We start from the raw sequence: 20,482 nt of genomic DNA, 5'->3' as shown, positions 1-20,482 counted from the left end.
CATCATCCTTTCCTGAATGAGTGAAGAGAGGTTTTCAGTGTCTCAGCATACACTCTTAGCTCAAGTAAATAGTTTTGGCATAAAAAACTGAATGCATGGTTAGTGACATCCACTGAGTGGTAATGAGGACAGTGATTGAGGAAAGTTAAGCAGACGGTACATTCACCTGAGTTGTTGATTGAAAGATGCTTTGTGTAATGTACAATATGATGGGTATGCTGTGTGTACTTATTTCTGGCTTGCTGGAATGATCACAGGCAAATCCCCTAAATTCTATAGCATAATTGTACTTCCATCAATCCATTATATTTTCAATTGTGTTTATTGCTCTATCAAAATTTCTCTTAACATTATCAACTACTTGTCATTGACAAAACCCAATAACTAATTTAAATTATACTTATCTTTTGCACAGTATGAAATAACTCTTGTCTATAAAACACTGCAGTTTTAAGACATTTTAATTTCACTTATACTAATATTTATTCTGTATGAATATGATGTTTATTGTATTTTTCACTTGAATTTATGTACATTGCATGCATACTGTATGTGTACACACACACACACACACACACACACACAAACAAAGTTATCTTGATTTATCCAAAAGCTCTCCATGCACAGATTTATCCAACTCTTGAATTACAGATTTAATGAACTGTTGGTTAAATTTAAAATGTAGAATTTTGCCATGGAATTTTCAAAATTTTGAATTATTTGAAAAACAAGTTCATCCATATTATACATATATAGTTTCCCTTGCTACAAGACATGGTATAATATCTGTGTTTTTAACCCTTTCATCATCTTAAGGATTATAAGTAACGTAGAGGTTATTTAATGATACAAGAGGGTGTGTTCCACTTACAAGCAAGTGTTGTATGATGTGTGATTTTATGCAAAGAACTTGCACTGACTAATTTTGGCATTTGCTTGTGGTCCGAGATATAGTTCCCCACAGATATAGTGGTGCTGTATACAATTCCTTTCGGGTCACTGCTGACCTCTCCACATCATCTCAGACTAGAATTTCTGACCTTTTAACATGTCTACTTCTCTGATAACTCTGAATAATTTTTTCACAGTAATTTTATTCATTCTCACAGGTCTGGCTATGCTTTATAATCTGATAATACCTTAATTTGTTTCTCAATATATCTTTTAATTTAAGAGATATTTCCCTAGAGCCAATGACATTTCTTAAATGTTCACATCCTTTAGAGAGCTAATGCTCTTTGGTTTGTCCCCCTGGGGAACTGATACAAATTTTGTTCTATGAACAAGTTCCAGTTTTCATCTTTTAGCTCCAAGTAACCATACAGAGGAAAAGTTTTCTGTCATTTCATTCACAATGGATTTAATTTCCAGAAATGTGACAGATAAGAAACTATGCTGCTTTCCCAAACACATTTAAATACTGTATATGTTAGACTGTGATCATGTTCTTACCCAGAAGTCACCTTGGTTTTTGTTGTTGTTGTTGTTATCGTTGTTGTTTCCTCAATACACTTGTGCCTTACACAATGTAAGTTGCTTCCATTGTTCAGAGAATTGACTGACCATAAATGTTTCATGGTATTTTGAAAATCTGGCCATAAACCATAACATGTACCTTTCCCAAGATCATAAAATTAACTGCAAAATTCTACTTTTTAATATCATACCCTTTCTGTTTCTTTTTTAGGCCACCTTCATTCTCCTACTGCTGAGAGGAGTGTAAGTCTGGTATGGCTCTAAAAATTTTTTTGGAAAAGTCGCTACAATGTCGAGTGGAGTTGAGGAGATAGGAACCTGATTTCCAGAAGCAGCTGGGTAGACACCATGGCCGGGAGCATCACCATCGAGGTGATAAAGCGGAAGCTCCAGGTTCTACAGCAGCAGGCTGATGATGCGGAGGAGAGGTCCGAGCACCTCCAGCGGGAAGTGGAGGGAGAAAGATGGGCTCAGGAACAGGCTGAAGCTGAGCTGGCCTCCTTGAACCGCAGGATGCAGCTGGTTGAAGAGGAGCTGGACAGTGCCCAGGACCCCCCTTGCCACTGCAGAAGCTAGAGGAAGCGGAAAAGGCTGCTGATTAGAGTGAGAGAGGTATAAAGGTGATTGAAAATCGGGCTTTAAAAGATGAAGAAAAGATGGAACTCCAGGAAATCCAGCTAAAGGAAGCAAAGCACATTGCAGAAGAGACAGATAGGAAGTATGAAAAGGTGGCTCATAAGTTGGTGATTATTGAAGGAGACTTGGAACCTACGGAAGAATGATCTGAGCTGGCAGAGTTCCATTGCCAAGAAATGGATGAGCAGATCAGACTGATGGACCAGAACTTGAAGTGTCTGAGTGCTGCTGAAGAAAAGTACTCTCAAGAAGAAGAGAAGTATGAAGACTATAGATTCTTACTGATAAACTCAAGGAAGCAGAGACCCGTGCTGAGTTTGCTGAAAGATCGATAGTCAAGCTGGAAAAAAATCATTGATGACGTGGAAGATAAGCTGAAGTGCACCAAAGAGGAGCATCTTTGTACACAGAGGATGCTGGACCAGTCCTTGCAGGACCTGAATGAGAAGTAGACCTCCTCCATCCCTGCCCCGCGGCCTCTCCTCCCTCTGACCTTGACTCCACCAGAGGCCAGCCTCCCTGAAGCTGATCTTGAAACTGAGGGCTGATCTTTCTAACTGAAGGCTGCTTTCCCTCCTGCCACCCACTCTACCCCTCTTGTCTTTTTCACAAAACTGTCAGCCTCTTCCCAGAGTTCCAGCTGGAGGGGCTGAACACCTTTGGGAATAATATTTAAAGGAATGTGAACACAATGCAAAGTGTTCTCAATGCATTTGTGATATGCACATTGTGATTACTTTTTGTCTTAGCAACCATTTTTAACATTCTAAGCACTTCTGCAGCTTGAAGCAGCACATTTTAGCCTAATGGATACTGTCTCGCCATGGAGGAGAAACATAGGAATGGGCCTGCCTTCCTGAGAGCCAGCAGAGCCCAGGCAGGCTCTACTGTGGGAGACCTCAGTGCACTCTACCACCTCTTAGCCAAACAAAAGGGGGATTCTAAGAAGTTAGCCAAAAACAAAAAAAAAACTCTTCCGGGATATGAAGAGTTTCAGCTTTGATATCTTTGAACAACTTTTACACTTATTTTATTTTTTACTTTTTTCATCAGATTTGATCAAATAAGATGGTGAGACGTCTGAGACAGCTCCGCCTCCCAGGGCCTTTCAGCCCCAGCCCTGAGCCAAGCTTGTCTCAGCTCCACCCCTTTCCCAACTGCTCAAAAATGGATCATACTGCTCCTTAGTGTTGTGGTGACCTCTTAGTGTTCTCCAAGAGAGACACAGAAGGAAAATTATGCTTCTGCCACTGATTTACCCACATGAAAGTCATCTCATTGCCTTTTCTTGAAGCTGCTGTCTCTAAAGTGACATCTCATTGTACTTTGTATCAGTCAGTGCTGGAGAAATCTTGAATAGCTTATGTAAATAAATAAATAAGAACTTTTAAAATTTTATATTATTTTGAAATTTTGTTTTTGGAGGGGGGTGTTGGGTTACCTGGCCAACCCATTGGCTGTGAGAATTCTTTGCAGTCTTGTGGGCTAGTGTCCCCAGCCAATTGCCATGTTCAGGTGGTTTCTTCTTGGCCTGTTAGGTGGGCACCCTGTAGATTCCTGGCTTGTTTGTACTCTCCTCCGACTGGAGAAAGATAACCGTGTAGTGCAACTGTTTTGATACTGAATATTGACAAGTGACATTTTGAAATACAGAACCAGACCCTCCACAAAAAAAAAAAGAAAAATGTCTTGTAACATCTGGGTGTTAACTCCTGGTTTTTTGACACCATAATATAAGATTTAAAACACTTTTAATATATAGATATAGTAACCATAAAAAGAACAGCTTGTTTGATCAAAATCAAGAATGTGTAGATAGCTAAAACACACAGAAAGGGGGGAGGGTGCTACAATTCAGCACTGGGCAGAGAGTGCCCTGTCCATATGACCCTGGTGCTGTGATTCTCACTGCTTATGTACATAATGGGGATTCCTTGATAAAGCATGGTTGTAAGTGGGTTTGACTGAGGTGTTATCAGGAAGTTTTGTAGAAGGTAGCTTGTTCTGGTTGGAAACCATAAGGGAAACCTTATTCATGGTGCTGTTGCAGTTTTTAACTTAGGGTTCTTTGTGTTTATTTTCACTGGAAGCTATACTGTGTACAGTGGTTTATAATGTGTTAGATATTATACTGAGAATACACATGTGTTATTACATCTGCACCATTTATGGCAGCATTCTGGAAAAGACACTGCTAATAATTTTATTTATGTATGATGAATGTGAGATACAGAATGATTAAATCACTAGCCCAGCTCTTTATGGGTAAGAAATAAGGCCAGAAGTCAAGTTGAGGTGGCAAAATAGTTTTCATTTTCATTTTTGTAGCCAGCTGTATGAAAAAACAATGAACATTAATACACCTTCCACTTATGGCCAACTGTAGCAGCCCAAGCTTTGTTTGCTTATAATGTTTGTGCAAATACTATGCTCATGTATATTCCATTGTTTTATGTTTCATCAAGTAGTTTGTTTCTTCCTCTGGGTAATTTGAGCCTACATTTCAGATGTGGTGTTATACTTAAATACTGGGGGACTAACAATACTGGTTACTAACAATACTGGTTCCAAATTAAAAATTAGTAAAAAACTGGTCCATATCCCAATTTTCACAAGAATTTTCAGCAGCGTATTTTATATACATTTTTAGATCTCATACTACAATAGAGCTACATGTGTCTCTAATGTCTTTTTAAACAGAGTCATTTCCAACTGCTTTCCCTTTGTCTCACAATATTGACTTTTTGAAGCTTGTGGGTCTGTTTTCTTGTTGAATTTCCCACATTCTGGATTTGTCTCATTTTCTCCTGGTGTTGAGTAAATGGTGCTGTCTATCTATCTGAGAATGTTAGGTTTCATCTATTTTGTTATTTTTCCTCTTTTCAAAGGCACCAGGAATTGATTCATTTGCCAATGAAACATTCATTTTAAAAAATGATGTTGCCTCTTTATCTTTAAATAGAATGGATAATATCTTAAAATCTAAGATTGCTTTGGTAGCTGTCAGTTACTGATGCCAAAGACTAATTTTTTAACAGCATTGGGGACTTTTAGAGGAAAAGATAGGACACTAGCCACAGTCCACTGGCAGCAGATGATTCTGCCTATATATAGCTAAAAAGTCATCATATCTGAGTGTGTCCCATAATAATTGACTATGAATTTGATTGTACACGCTAACAACTATATGCATACAAATACTCCTAGATTCTTATAACAACTTTGTATTATGGATACATCCATTATATTTAGAGGTAAAAAGCATTCATCTCTATTATTAGTGGTGAATTGTCTTACCTGATAGCTTGCAGTACTTTCATAACATGAAATGTTAATAATAAAAGCTCTGACATTTCAGACTGCTAGGCTATGAATGTCTAAATACAGCATGGTGATGAGGTTAGTTAGAATTGTCTTGTGTAAAATCTTCAGTGTCCATCCTGAATTCCAGGGATGGCTGAGTGCTGGAACATGTGTAACATTTTGGCATACTACCTAAGCTGGGATAAGTAAAGTTATACATGAAAGCTTCTCCCAGGTACAGCTACTTATTTTCTTTACTAAAGACAATTTAATTCTCTTTGACTGTTATCTGTACAAACTGTTGAGGTATTAGTTTCTTGGGAAGTATACACATTGAAGATCTGATGGAATTTGGGAGGTGTGGTTTAGAAGAGGAAAATAAAGTTTATATTAGTTCTTTAAACTGATTAAGAGATATTTATACCTGTCATACAAGTGATTCCAGTTGTTTCTTGTAATGAAGATTCTATGCCAGAGAACATTTAGTGCAGAAACAGTTTCATGGGCCATTTAGATGAAATCCACATTTTTCTCATTGAGAAATGCTGAATGGATGGTTTCTATTTAACTCTTCTTAGAAAGCCCCAGATGCATAGGAACTATGGTTTAAAGTAACTTCATAGTGTGCTTTCTTCAGGCTTCATTTATCCCACTGGAATGAAGGCATTGTGACACTGCAGAAACAAATGGTAATTAGGAGGGGAGGCAGATGATTTGATTTTGTTTTTAAGTCTGATGTGATTAGACACATAATTTGATTTCCTCTAATATGGCTATTAAGTAAGAAGTCATTAACAAAACTCTGAATGCTAGCATAGAAGGATAGAGAAAAGTTCTGTGAGATATTCCATGTCCATTTATAGTTCCAATACTGTGTGCTGTTTCCCAGTTCAAAGAATCACATTCATATTGATAATATCATGAGAGCTTACATTATGGGTGACCCTTTTGTAATTCACAATATGACATTTTACCATTTACCTAAAATGGATTTAGCAGCACACTAAACCAAAGAGGAAGAAAAGCTTAGCATGTACCCATTTTACATTTGGAGAAGTAGACATTTAATGATGTCAAATGATTTAACTGTTACTAGTTAAAAAGCACAGCAATAGTTAAAAGCACCCATCTTTATATTATGATGCATTGAGGAATTAATATAGAAAATGCATAAAAACATACTTTTGTTTAACCCAGAAGAATGCATTATTTTACATGTTACCATAGCAATTAGCGTTGTTTTCATGTGCTATTTATTATTGTATTATGTCTCTTTATAGAGCTACAAAACCTCTTCCCCACATTTCCTCATGTTGTACTCATTTTTATCCATCCCAATAGAACATTGCCTTTCACTGTACTAGGGCCTAGCACCAGGGTTTTGCTTCTTATTAATTCTTCCACTATGAATATAGTCATGTGACTCTAGGTCATCCTTTTTGTCACTAAACAGATAAATATATGCTGTCTTTTTAAGTTTGTTATTTTTTCAAAGAAAGAAAGCATGAGCTTTTAAGCAGTAATCACTTAAGCAATTTGGTAAGACTATGACTTCTTAGAAGTTGCTCACAGAGAATAAGTTGCATTTGTTCTTTATTTAGAATCCAGAAATTTACCTTATAAATACACATGGCATAAAAGTTTAAACCATGTTATGTTTATGCCTGAGAAACACAGCAATAGAAACAACATCATCAGAAAAACACAATTTTCTTTGACCTTTAGAACTTGGTACCATGTGCTTTATCTTTGTTGTTGTTTCTTTTTCTGATGTTTCTTTCTCCCGATTATGACCCTTTGAGACTTTTTTAAAGTCTGCATGAGGATGTCATTCTAGTACAAGCCATAAAGATGTTTGTGATAGCTTCTGTATTAGACAAAACAACTCTGGAGTCTAGGGACAGATTTGTTCATTTAGCACTAGGTTTTTATCAATTACTAGGTTACCTGTCTGAGACATAATACTTTTTGTTTTAGTTCAAATCGCACCTTTATTGATCTTAAATTACAGACCCATTCTCTTCCTCTTCCCTCCCAGATAGCTCTTTCATTGCTGAGGGTGCAGGCAGTGGCTGAGCAGGAATACACTTAATAGGGGCAGATCTCTCCTTATCCACTAACTTCACACTTCCAAATTTGTCTAGTTCTTGGACTTTTTGGTGTGGTCCCTGAAAGACATGAACTCTTTAGCCAAGCTACATCTGGATCTCTCCTTAGGGGAATGATGCTTGAGCTTCTCCTTGGCATTGTGGTAGTGTCTGTCATAGTGACAGTGCTGGTTACTCTCAGAGTGACTTTGGGGCACATCCTCTCAGAACAACTGTGTCTGCCTTCAGAGGGACTATAGTGAGCTCTCTCAGAATGACTGTGGATGAGTCTACCAGAATGCTTGTGTAGCCTGGGATTAGGGAAAGTGTACTGGCTTTTTCGAGATTCATGTCTTTTCCAACCAGAGGGAATGGAAAAGGATATTTTCTACCATGGCTCCTTTCTGAGTGACTGCCCAGTGACCTCCGCATGAGACTGAGATACGGCTCCTTTTTGAGGGGCTGAGGCATCTCAGAGAAGAGGGACTTTGTTGGCTCTGCCCAGACTGTGTAGACTCTTCTTCACAGGGGGACTGTGTCCTCTTCTCTCTAGAGGTCTTCAAGGGCTCCTCCCTGAGGGACTTCGAAGGTTCCTTCCTGAGGGACTGCAAGGACTCCTCCCTGAGGGACTGTGAGCACTCCTCCTTCAGGGACTGGGAGGACTTCTTGAGGGACTGTGAGGGCTCCTTCTGGAGGAATTATGAGTAAGTTCCTCCTTGAGGAACTGTGGTTTCTCCCCTTAAACTGACTGTTAATGGCTTCCTTCAGAGAGACTATGATAGGTTCTGAGAGGAGCTAAGACTGTTTCTCTGGGAGGGACTGCAATGACTCCTCTCAGAAAGACTTCTAAGGGTTCTGTCAGAGGGACTGTTATGCCTTCTCCAAGAAGGACTGTGATGTCTCCTCACAGAGAGACTTCGCCGAGGAATTCTCTGAGGAAGCCTGTGATGGGTCCTTTCAAATGGCTTATAACATAGGGTTCTCTCCCTGAAGAAGCCTTGTTCTTCCTTGTGTATGGGTTTCTTTCCAAAGTGACTCTGCAGGGTTCCTTTCAAGAGTGGGTTAGATACAATCCTCCCTTGGGCCTGAAATTTGGCTCCTACTTTAGAACAGTTCTTAGACTCTAGGCTGAATATTTTACCACTACAGCCTTTCTTTCCTATGCTGTAGACATTTTGTACTCTCTTCAAAGGTTCTGGGACTGAAGGAGCTTGGTTAAAGACGTCTCTTCCACAAACCACGGTCTTCTGCAATTGCAAGGGTTTGGGTAGGAAAGGGCTCGCTTGTTTGGACTCTCGAGCTTGTCTATAGTGCTCACTTGCTCCCTGCAACTTGTCCTTTTGTTTAGGGGTTGAGAATGTTGACCTGTGCCCGACAACTGGTGTCCTGGCTCTTTCACTATCTCCCATTAAGCAATAATCCTTGGCTCTTTGTTTGGGGTGCAAGTTTTTGACTGACCACAAATTGTCTGGCCTTATCTTGTACTCAAGTTTCTGTCTGGTAAAAGTCACAATTCTATGTGCTGCTTGGAATGCCTGCCTTAGGCTGTGAAAAAGCAGTTGGATGAATTTGGGCTGGGAGGATTTCTTCGGTTGTCTCCTGGAAGGGACAGTGCTTGTTTGGGTGGTTTGAATTCTGCTTCTTGGCAGACCCCTCAGTGTTCTAGGGCGACTGCCTTTTGTGCTTGTACTGAATTGGTAGAGCCTTGTGTTTTGTGTTTTAGATTCCTTGGTGATTTTCTTCACTGGATATATTAAGACAGAGGCCTTTCTGAGTCTTGATTTAACCCATTTTTCATCCTGATTGCTTTGTCATCAACGCCTCAGATGTCTTCACATCCCTTTCTTGTACTGAGGGTTTTAACTCTTTGGATATGACTCCTTGAGGCTGTAATGCAAGATTCTGCAATGGCACAGTTTCCACACACTGAGACTGTTCTTCTGAAGATGATACAAAGTTTCCCCCTTTTTGTAGCTCTGGTGCTAGTGACACCTGGTGGGTCTTCACACATTTTTTGTGGCCTGAGGTTAAAATCCCCAGATTTCTTCCCTTGAAATTTTGGCTCTTGAGTCATTTCCGATGGCTTCCTACCTCCCAATTTTATGGAGGGTTTCTGGTCTGTCCATTTGACACTTTGAGATGGTGACCCACTATTGGATCCCCAAAACTTCAGACTGTGGAATGCCTGTCGAGGAATCCACTGAACAGATCTTACACTTTAAGCCTGTGGCTCTCTGTTTAATTCCTTGGTTGTGACGCCTTGAGGCTGTGGCTCTGAAGTCAAGTAAGTTCAAAGTTTTTGGTTCCTCTATTGCTAATGGAGAGGTTTTTACTCCCTGTAATTGTGGCTCAAGATGAAATGCCACAGATTTTTCTGTTTAAATTTTTGGTCAGTACAGATGTCACACCTCCATAGCCTTGGCTTTTTCCGTTCTGTACAGTTTACATTCTATAACTCTGAAAGTAAGTAAGTTCACTGACTCTATAACCTTAGGTTGTGGGGTTGTGTTTTTCCCCAAATACTCTGCTTCTTGAAGTTTCTGAGTAGCTGGCACTACTTCAGGTTCTGTAAGTGTTGTCATAGATTCTGTTACTTGACGATGTGATGGTCAATCCCATAGGTTCTGTCATTTTGTGACTTTGTCTTGGGCTCACCTCTAAACAGTCTAAGTCTTGGTGCCGTGGGGTGAACTCCGAAGGGTCCATGACCTGATGAGGCAGTTTTGGAGTCAATGACACATACTCTGTGCCTTGATGTGGTGTCATCCCTTTGGAGTCTCTGACTTGAACCTTGAGTGCAGAAGGCAACTCTAGAGATTCTTTGATTTGAGCCACTGACTGTGCAGTCAAACCAGCTTGTAGTGGTGTGATCACTCCCATGGGTGACCAAAGAGTTTACCTTTAGAGCATGTAGGTATTTCTCAGATGGTTCTGGAATCATCCTTGATGAATCCAGGACTTTAGGTGGTGTCCATAGACGTTGAAGTGGACTAGGAGTAAATCTGATCTGTTTTGTGGCTTGATTCTGTGACTCTGAGTGCATGTTTAATGTTTCCATGACTTTATGCTGAGGCTGAGGAATCCTTTCCCTAGCTTTGAAGACTGTATGATGTGGCCCTAGACTCATCTTTGCTGGTTCTACAGCTTGATCCTTATGCAATGTATCTACCCCTCTGATTCCAGGACTTGGTATTGTGGCTTTGGGGCTAGTCCTGCTGATCCTATGACATGTGAACATAACTCATTAATCAGCCCCTAGAATCCAAGATGTGAAAGAGTGCTACAGGAGTTACTTTTGAGATATCTGTGATCTGATTTAGTCTTGAGTCCATATTCTTTGATTCCCTCACTTGATGCTCAGGACTTGATGCTTTTATTGATTCAATTACTGGATTAACCTCCTACAGTCTACCAATGGAATTTCCATATCTTTAAGAAGTGGTCGCACGTGGGCTATCTTATCTAATCTTTTATTGATTACTGGATTAGTTAAGTCTTATCTTTTATTTTCCATACAGAGTCTGTTACCTCTGAATGTGAATCTGGGATCATTCCCATTGCATCCATAACCTGACACAATGCCATCAGTGACCTTTATGCTGTCTGTGACTGGTACCTTGGGTGTCAGCTCCACATTAGTTCCTTGTGCCTTATGTGACTGCATCCTTTCTTCTGGAAGACCTATGACCCTCTGTTCTATATTCAGCTCTAACACAGGCTTTGGATCCTTTTTTCCTAAAGTGATTTCTTCCCGAATTGCATTAACTTCTACATTTCTGGAAGATGGCATGTCCATTGATATAACTAAAGGAGTGTATCTAATGCTTTGGTGGTCACGTTCAGATTCTAACTGCTTGTTGGAGGTAAGTGGCTGTGATATTCTTGCTTTTGTCCTGTTTGCTTCAGAATTCACCCCAATGTTCACTTGGAGGTGAATCGATGGAACATCTGATGATCTGTTGGTACTTGGCTTAGTGCTCTGAGGGATGGGTGTAGTGAGTGAGTCTTGGAAATCTCTTGTTCAGGAACTCTGTGTATCCATCAGATGATTATTTCCCATGATTTCTCACAGGCAGTGGTACCACTTGTTTCTGCATAGTGTAGACCTTCTGAGACGTATGTCCTTCCAGCTCTCCTCTGACTAAAGGAGAGAGCTGGACTGGAGCCCAGATGAAGGGTCCCAGTCTCTCATTCAAAAGAGAATTTGGCCTGATAGCAAATGATTCTTTTCCTTATCTTTTGTTTCCTCTTATTTGCAAGGATCTAGAGATTGTAAAATAAGGCTAATAAAGAGCGGACTGCAAAATTCTGGAAAAGATCTGACTTCTCAGTATGTGCCAGCTGAAAGGTAGACAGTGGTGTGCTTTGGCTCCTGCACATGGGCAATTCCTTTTCCGGGGAATCAGGGGCACTATTGCCCTGGATTTGCCAAGTTGTTCTTTCAGAAAAGATTGGAAGATCAGACAGGATAGAGCTGTTGTTGGAGGATTCAGAGGATATACTCTAGTCAGTAGAACGTTTCCCATTTTCACAGTAACAGTGAGGTAGGACAATCTCCTGAGCCACAGTGTCAGAGATGGAGAAAGAAAACATATCATGAGATTCTGAAAAATTCAATTTCATAAATGTTGAGCTGAGAAACAAAGAGAATTTTTTTTCTTTCGAATCAGTAGTATCAAATTTGATACTAGTCACTAGTTCACATCCAGGGGCTGTGGTTCTGGACCCATCACTTCTGGGTTTATGGTGGGCACTTCAAATTCAGGTGTTTTGTTAACATGGTTTTGGAGCCATGTTTGCAGATTTTTTAACTTCAAGTAGTAGTCAATGCTGGTCCTGCTAAGAGCTTCCTGGTGGACTGTGGTCCCGATGCCATCATTGGTTTCTCCTTGTCAGATCAGTTTCCATAAAGCTCTTCCTGGAGTCTTCCAGCTGTGAAACTGTGAGTTTCTCGATCCATTCATGAGTATGTTGCTTTGAAGCCTTCTTCCTCGCCCTCAGTAGAAACTTCATAATGATTCTGTATCCCATAACTATTTCTTCTCAGTGATTTTCTTTGTCTTTTTACCCTTGAACACATATCCATATTTTCCTGATCGACGATTTCGTCGGATATTAATATTATCCATTTCTTGTAATACAGCTTCAGCAGTACTATTTATTAGTTGATCAAATAATAAATTCTGATTCACACTTTCAAATGTCTTTTTCCTGGACCGACTTTTTATGACTTCCATATCACCATTTATACATGAAAGGTCTCCATCTCCTTTCTTTTCCCATCGAAGGGGGTGGCTTCGAAGTGACAAGCTACTATGTCCGTTTGGTAATGTAGCACCAGGCTGAGAAGTTAACCTAGAATACAAACATATTTAATACACAAATGTATCAATATTTGTTTAGATAAGAAATGAATAATGTGGGGCAAGCGCCCGACTGTTTAAGGCGGCCCCTGGGCGCCCTGCCAGCCGGCCATTGCGGGGCGTCTCCTGCCTGGCGCCGGGGCTGTAGACAGCCGTGGCGGCCGCCGGAGACTGCAAGGGGCGGCGCAGAGAGAGCACATAATACTTTCATATGCCAGAAGTTCACTGCTTTCTTCTATTACTGACTGATAGTTGAACTTCAGCTCAGTACTGTCATCTGTGATGGGATCGAGTAAACCTAATTGTCAGAGGTTTTCAGAGAATCATTTGCAACAAGGCATCATCTTCTTTAAATGGACTTCATTTCTAGAGCAGTTGTAAATTGAAAGAAAAAAAGCAAAATTTCCATATATTCCAACATCCACTTTTCTACCATTACATGTCCTTTTTTTTAAAAGATCATTGGTGACTGTGCCAAATTTTTGACAACTAATAAACTACTAGTGAGTCATTATTATTGACAAAAATAGGTATTTTACATTTAAGGTTACTTTCTCTGCTGTAAAATTTTATTGGTCTTGACAAATACATAATGCCATGTACCCACATGATAATAATTTCTCCATCCTAGATTTTCCATGCATCACTGTTAATTCATCTTTGTCCCACCTCTATTGAGTTTGTTTAGACAACCACTGATTTTACTTTTTACTTGTCATTTTCCTACATCTATACAATGAATTTCACTTGTTTTCAGCCCTCACTGCTTTGTTTTCTCCCTTGCCCCTTTACCTAAAACCCTTCTTTTCAACAAGTTTCTCTGCTATTTACATGTCTTCTTTCTGCATGTAACCTACTGAGTTTAATTAGTGTTTATCTCATCTGCATGAATGGGAAGTTCTTTACTGACCTTGGGCAGTTGTATAAGTGGCTACACCACTGAAGAAAGTGATCCTACCCACACTCCCTCAGCAACCATTAATTACCAATAATACTTCAGGGAAGAGTGGAGCCTCATTAAACCTTTCTCTGTCTATAATGAAATGCAATCTTACTCAGGTCTTCTTCAAGCTATGGTGAGTTTATAAGTGCAATGGCCATGTCATGTACAGAAGGTAACTTTTGGCAGAATGCCTCCCTGACCTCTGGCATTTCATTCTTTCGGACCCATCTTCCATGATGTCCCTTGTGCCTTAGATAAGGCGATATTAATGTTCCATTTAGGGATCAACACTCCCATCACTTACTCTCTGTATTTTGACCAGTTACAGGTCTCTGCATTAACTACTGCCTTCTGCAATAAAAATGTTTCTCTGATGCTGTCTGAATACAGCACTAGTCCATGGATATAAACATGAATATTTTAAAAGGAAGTTTGGCAACAAGTCTATTTAACAAAACAATGGACATAAGTGACCTTTGTAAGATTTTATGGGGATGCAAATACACTATACACAAAGCTAAAAATTCACTCAAGCATACAGGACCACAAGAAACATAGCTCTGGGACATGCTTACCTCTGCCTTGGTGCTCTCTGTGGATACAGAATCTTTCTATTCTCAAGGTAAATGAGATCATGTTTATAACCTTTGTCTGTTTCATTTGTCTAATTCCTCAAGGTATCAAATTATATTTCAATATCAAAGTGTCTGAAATAATATTAGCTTTGGGGTAATATTAGAAATTGGTATAAAAGAAACTATGTATGAATTTCGTTTGCCAAATCTCTGAGAATGTCCTTTCCCTGGGGGCATTTAGAAAGTAACATTCGAGGAGAAAATGGACTCCAACTTGACTTTGAACAGATATATGTGTATATTATTATCAGAATACTATCTATATCCCCTTTTTGATCAGATTATCAGGGTGGGACTTTCTCCCTAAACATTATATTGCAGCTCTCACCCACTTTCAAAGATCTTTAGAGACAGGTGCAAAGCCAGCTCCTTGGCACTTGCTTGGGGACAGAAGAAATCTTAATACTGTTGCAAATAACCTCTTCATTTGATTCACTTCAAAGAATTCACATGCTTTGGTGTGGTGTGTATAAAATATAGTAGCAGCTGATTGAATTCTGGATTTGTGATGCCAATTTTATGAAGCCTTTCAAACTCATGCTGGCTTACCAGAGTTACCACCAACAGAGTGACCCCCACACACTCATGGATGAGATGTACCTTACATACTAAACAGAACAACTTGGTTGTGAAATTGCTTATTTATGATCATGTTCAGAAAGCTATGAACCTTTCTCACTTGCTATCATATTTTAATTCCCTGCCACACTTGTGAGCACACGTATAAATCAGTGTGTATCTTTACTAGATAAATCTCATACCAGATCTACAGCAAACTCCTGCATCCTGCTTTATAGGATTTGTGTGACCTGACTACAAAGCAGAGTTTTGATTAATCAGAACTATGTTTTTAATAAAGAAACAGCAGGTGGGCTAACCACAAAATTAAAACTCCCAACCATCTCAGAGTAATAAAGTCATAAATATAAAAATGCTCAAAATACCTCATTTGCATCTTTGAATAATATTTCTGTTTAGCAAGGGCTGACCAGCAGAGGGCAGGTTCCTGGGGATGTTGTTATTCCCTGGTACAGTCTTGTAGAATTATTTTCAATCTTCACTGAGTAATGGAGCGGGGCCTGTGTGGTAATTAATTGCCATCTGCAGTATGTTTTTAACAGTGATTTTTACAGCCAATTGTTCAAGACTGCAGTATTGCATTGGCTGCATTTTGACACAGCCTAGAGAACAAAAGTGTGCCTTTGATTTTCTAATCATATTTAGACAAAAGGACTTTTTTCCCCACCAGAAACCATATCAGTTCAATTTTGTTTTAGCAGTTACAAGTCTTTGGCCTTTGAAAAAGATGGATCCAAGTTTTAAATAATGACTGATGAGTGCTGGTTCCATGATCCTATGTCAACTCTCAAAACCTCCCTGTTCACTTAGGCCTTTCTTATAGAAAAATACAAATAACAACATCTAACACTCTTTCCTGAAGCTGTGCCAGTGTTTAAAGATCTTAGAACTCAGAATACCCACTTGAATATTTCCTGTCCAGACCCATCAGTGCCAATCTACTCAGAACATAGATTCCTGATATAGTTACCTCAGGAATCTATGACAAATGTGTTTATGTGCTACACTCAGTGTCTCTATGCAAGAAATTGTACCGCCATCTGTCATTATGTCATTATTGTACATATGGCACAAGAATGGTAGATAGTATGTGTTATAAATTGTGGTGTCCTTTGCAGTGTGCTCTCCTGATAATGCTTCAGTTACCTAGTTAGGCTGGACAGAGATTATGGGTCTCCTTTTATCATGATGAAGTTGAACCTCAAGGGGTAAAGTAGTTTGCCCAGGATAACCTGAGGAATAAGTGGTGGATGGCTGTCATTTGGCCATACTTCACTCAGATACCCAATAGAAGACACTTCTAATACATTCTTTGGTTTCTTTAAGGAGTAGTGATACTTCCTTTTTTCATACTCATCCTTCAAGTTTGTGACTAAGAAAATTAAACCAATATCAAATGGCCTCTATATTTTCTTTAGTTCTGACATTCCAGAGGACTTAGTTTGAAAGTTCATGGAAAGAATAATACTAATTCAGAAAAGAACTGCCATGATGCTTAAGGTCTTTACGTCATTACTAAAGAATTAGGATCCAAAATTTAGTGCACCAAAGAAGCTTCTGAAAGAGAAATAAAACATATTATAAAGCATTATCTATGATTTTTGGATGAACTGATCAATGTCAAAAGCCAGCTTGATATCCAGGCAACTGAGGAAGGCAACAAGGTATGTGTGAGTGACTGAGATTGGTGTAATTGGGCCGGTAATTTACAGGGACAGCAGTGATGGGAGCAAAACTTAATTATCTGGAGTCTGACAGGAAACTCTGAACTCCTAACTTTTAAGAGGCCTGCTAGAAAGAAAGTCATACACACACACACACACACACACACAGAGGATGGGCCCTACCACCTGTTTCATCAGTTTGACAAATGCACATACATACTTATATACATACACACATATAACAAATAAACATATAAATTTGATGGATGGAACAGAGTCCCAATGGCCACACTTTATATTTTCTCTCAGCCTTTTTATGCTTTATTAGATAAAAGGTGTATATATATATATATATATATATATATATATATATATATATATTTACCTCACAGATAAAATGTTACACCAAAGGCATTTGCAGAAGGATATTGATAGTACGTTCAAAGCTGAGTTTCATTCTATAAGCTCATTATAAGTTCAAAGCAAAATTTTCACATGGCCTTGTTTTATCATAGTACATACCTATAATCTTGGCCCTGACCTAGAATGAATGTTTTTCCTTGGTCACAAATCTGTCTCAAGCATAGTTTTCTTCTCAGTGCAATTTATGAAAGCTCATTATACTCCTTATTGTGCAGACTTTATTAACTATTCTATAAGGAGGGAGCAAATCCTATTCTTGCTTTTAATGTTATTATATCTTTCTAGAAAAACAACTAAAACCATCTTCTTAAACTCTTTTCTTAAAATTATTTGAATCAAATAAGAAATTCTATAAAATCATTACTTATCTAACAGTATTATTGTATGAATGTATATATTCATATTGATCTGCAAGAAATGTGCCCAGTTTTATGGGCTGATACCCAGGAATCATTAAGCTATATAATAGTGGCAGGAAAGGCATACCAACAATGAGAAGCAATCATGGGATGAAGGCTCTAAGGCTCTTACCTCACAAAGCACATCTATCTCAGCCATTTCCGGAAACTCACTTGTTTGCCATAGTCTTTCCTACATGACATGTGCCAGATCACTAGACTAAAAATAAGCAAGTTGTTCTATTCTTCTCTTTCCCAAAATTCATTAAACCTTATATATGTCATTCTAAGTACCACCCCTATAGTGATATCATAGAATAGTTTGTAAATTCATTTCAAAGCTCACCAACTGTAACAAAGCAAACAGGCCCATCTCCCTCAGTGACATCTAACTATCATTGAAAGCAAATTATTTCAAGTAACTGACTGTAGCAGTCATAAGGTTAATGTAGATGAAAATGGGGTTGTTATATTCATTCTGTATAATGGAACTGTACTCAGTGCTTTAAAGGTACAGCTCCACACATGTTTTGAACTCCTAGGGTCATAATGGAGTTCAGTAATTTATAAGGACCTCATCACTTTTGTAGCAAAATTTTCCGAGGCTACCCACGAAGTATTTTTTAGTTATGATAGTATATATATTATCTATGATGTACGATGTATATATATATATATATATATGTGTGTGTGTGTGTGTGTGTGTATGTATTTGCATGTATAGATACACATATATTTAGAATATATTTATTTAGAATAAATATTGTTCCTATAATTATATATAGATATTTCCTACGTTTTTGTCTATGCTTTCTTTCTAGCACATCTTTCTACATAGTATCTGGGAAGATAGAAGGTATTTTAAAGTATAAATTCCATTCTCATGTATAAATCTTTCATGGTATTTTCATTGTGCTTGAAAAGTAGTGATAATCTTTCCAAGATGAACAGGTACTTTCAACCACAATATGCCTTTATAATTTCACAGAGTCTCACAGCTCTTCATTTTACACTCATGTTATGCTACAGACATTCAAATTCAATATAATTTGAATGCACTTTGTACATTCCTTGCCAAATGTTTTAACCTAAGAGTTCCTTGCTTTTCATTCTACCCTTCCCCCACCCTCATATCCCAATGCATATCCCAGAATTCCTTTTTTCTATAGTAATTTCATGAACGATTTTGTTCTATTAGACCATAACACACTCAACTGTTTGTCTTAGTGTCTTGCATTTTTGCAATCAATTGGTAGATGCATAAATGCATTTGTTTTACTGTGTCTAAGACAGAAAGAATGAGTCTATGATGGTCTACTTACAATCATATTGCAAAACATGGAAATTATTTTGCAGAATTAAATATGAACTAACTAATATTATGAAAAGCTGATACTTTTAACCTCAATTTTTCCCCTTTACACATTTCTTCTCAATTTTTTCTTTCTATAAATGACATAATTATCAATAAACTATTTATTAGAACTAAAACATAAAACACAAATATAATAACACAAGCAACTATAACAGAGAAAAGTAAATACAATCTCACAACGATCAAGAGTAGATAGGAACTAAATGGTTTACCTTATCTTTAATCAAGGTACTCACAGTTTTAAAAGTTGAAAGAAATATGCACTACAGTGAAAGGTTATAAAATAGCAAAGTTAAAGCTGATGTATATTTTAGATATTTTATATGAACTTTTGATAGTAGCATAAATACTCATTAAGGAGAAGAGGTCATTTGAGAGGTTTCAATTAACTTGTATCAGGTTCCCTGGAGTGCAGTAGTATTTATCTTCCAATTATAGATTCTCAGCATAGATTCAACATATATTTGGGTACAGTATACTATTTATTTACTGTCTTTCTGTAATTTGATGTCTGCTATATTTTCTTATTTAAATGAAGTTGCAAGAGCCCTTCCATGGAAGTGAGACTGATTAACTGTACATTTAATAACTATAGAATTATGTGGTTTCATGCATCTTGCTGCTACCTTCTAATTTTCCTGCTTGTCCATTCAAAAAAGTTATCTAAGGTGGCAGATGACAGTTCACCTGTCATCTGAGCTATGTGCTCAAGGTCTTTGTAAAAGGAACAAAGGTCAAGGGCCAAAGGGGATCAGTAGTAATCTTTTATCTTCTTCTAGCTCTCAGACATCCTCTACATGCCCCTGAGGATTTAATATTTTAATCTCTGTGCAGAAGTTTGTTCAAAACTATCCAATTCTGTCTTTGGCATTAATGACTTCATCATGATATTTTCTAAAGTCAATTTGGGTAAAGATGAGCTTGCAAAAGTGATAAGAATCTTCCTGAATGTAATAAAAAGGAATTATCTTCTACAAGAAACATTGAACACAAAAACAGATACAGGGGTTCCCCGATTTCTCAATATTTTGATTTATTAGGATTTGCATGTGTAATTCATGTGTGATAGTGGGTACCTGTGTGCAATTGCCTGAGTGTAGAGGTAAGAAGATAACCATGAGGAATTGATTCTCTCTCTTTGTATCCTGTTCTGAATCAAGCTTGCCTGCAAAGCACTTTGACTTCCTGAACTGTCTAGCTAGCCTTTGCACCTGATTCTTAAAACTTGAGCATACTACCGAAGTCACAATCAAGGACTTAACCAAAGACCTTGGATTCTAATTACTTAAAAATTAATTAAAATTGATTGCTTTGTAAATATTTTATTATTCTGGGACTTTAGTCATATTTGTTGATTTCCTCTTAATAAGGCAAGACTGTAACAGAGCCCTGAGCTTATATTTCCTTCAAGAAATAACAAAGCTCTTGCCAATCTTTAGTTTCTCATTAACTCTGTTAAAACGAAACTGTAAAAAGAACCATGCCAGATGACTGAAATTTAAGGTACAGGCATGATTTGGAAATAAAAAACTTCACTTAGAACTTGAAAAAACTAGGCAAACTGTCCTGTTTCAATGGCATCATCACAATCTTCCATATT

The 20,482-nt window shown here is 38.1% G+C and overlaps 1 pseudogene; it reads left to right on the top strand.

Moving 5' to 3' along the window:
• Positions 1-1,824: 1,824 nt before the first annotated feature.
• LOC114639280 lies at positions 1,825-2,564 on the top strand (annotated as a pseudogene).
• The last annotated feature ends 17,918 nt before the right edge of the window (positions 2,565-20,482 follow it).

Source organism: Grammomys surdaster, unplaced genomic scaffold, assembly GCF_004785775.1.
Source record: "Grammomys surdaster isolate TR1022 unplaced genomic scaffold, NIH_TR_1.0 125692, whole genome shotgun sequence".
Lineage (NCBI taxonomy): Eukaryota > Metazoa > Chordata > Mammalia > Rodentia > Muridae > Grammomys > Grammomys surdaster.
The sequence above is the reverse complement of the archived record's forward strand: the minus strand, read 5'-3'. Positions and strand labels throughout refer to the sequence as shown.